This window comes from Geospiza fortis, unplaced genomic scaffold (genome assembly GCF_000277835.1).
Source record: "Geospiza fortis unplaced genomic scaffold, GeoFor_1.0 scaffold102, whole genome shotgun sequence".
Classification (NCBI taxonomy): domain Eukaryota; kingdom Metazoa; phylum Chordata; class Aves; order Passeriformes; family Thraupidae; genus Geospiza; species Geospiza fortis.
In genome coordinates this window covers 2326393-2327256 of record NW_005054373.1, presented here as the reverse complement: position 1 = coordinate 2327256, position 864 = coordinate 2326393, and positions in this window count along the sequence as shown.

The following is an 864-nucleotide window of genomic DNA, read 5'->3' as shown; positions in this document are numbered from 1 at the left end:
GGGCAGCTCTGTCCCCAGGGCCCTGCAGGGGACACGATTGCCATGGGCACTCCCCGGGGACCGGAGCAGCTCGCGCTGAAGTGGAGCCCGAAGTGGCTCCTGCGTCACGTGGCGAGGATAAGTGCAAAATGGCCCTATTATGATAATTGCCCGCAATGATGATTGATGGAGATTAGCTGCTTATCTGAGGAAATGGCAGGCGCACGTGTGACACGGGCAGGCCGGGGACAGCCACGGGGGCTCCATAAAGACATCCCTGATTCGGGGCAAAGACTCCATAAACACACCCCTGATTCGGGGCAAAGACTCCATAAAGACATCCCTGATTCGGGGCAAAGACTCCATAAACACACCCCTGATTCGGGGCAAAGACTCCATAAACACACCCCTGATTCGGGGCAAAGACTCCATAAAGACATCCCTGATTCGGGGCAAAGACTCCATAAACACACCCCTGATTCGGGGCAAAGACTCCATAAACACACCCCTGATTCGGGGCAAAGACTCCATAAACACACCCCTGATTCGGGGCAAAGACTCCATAAAGACATCCCTGATTCGGGGCAAAGACTCCATAAAGACATCCCTGATTCGGGGCAAAGCTGTTAGCCAGGGATGGCCGCTGCTCTCTGTTTGCTCCTGGTGCCTGCCCCAGTGATTGTGGCTCCCAGTAAATGACTTACTTTGGGAGAAACTGAGCAGGAACTGTTCCCTGTCTCCTGCCTGGCGATCCCCACCCCATTCCCTTGGCCTCAGGGGCCCTCTAAAGGCATTGGCGCCAGGAGCAGCCACGCTACAGCGGAGGCACAACCACATACCCACTTCTGCCTCCAAAGGGCCACCCAAACCAGGAGCCTGGGGAGG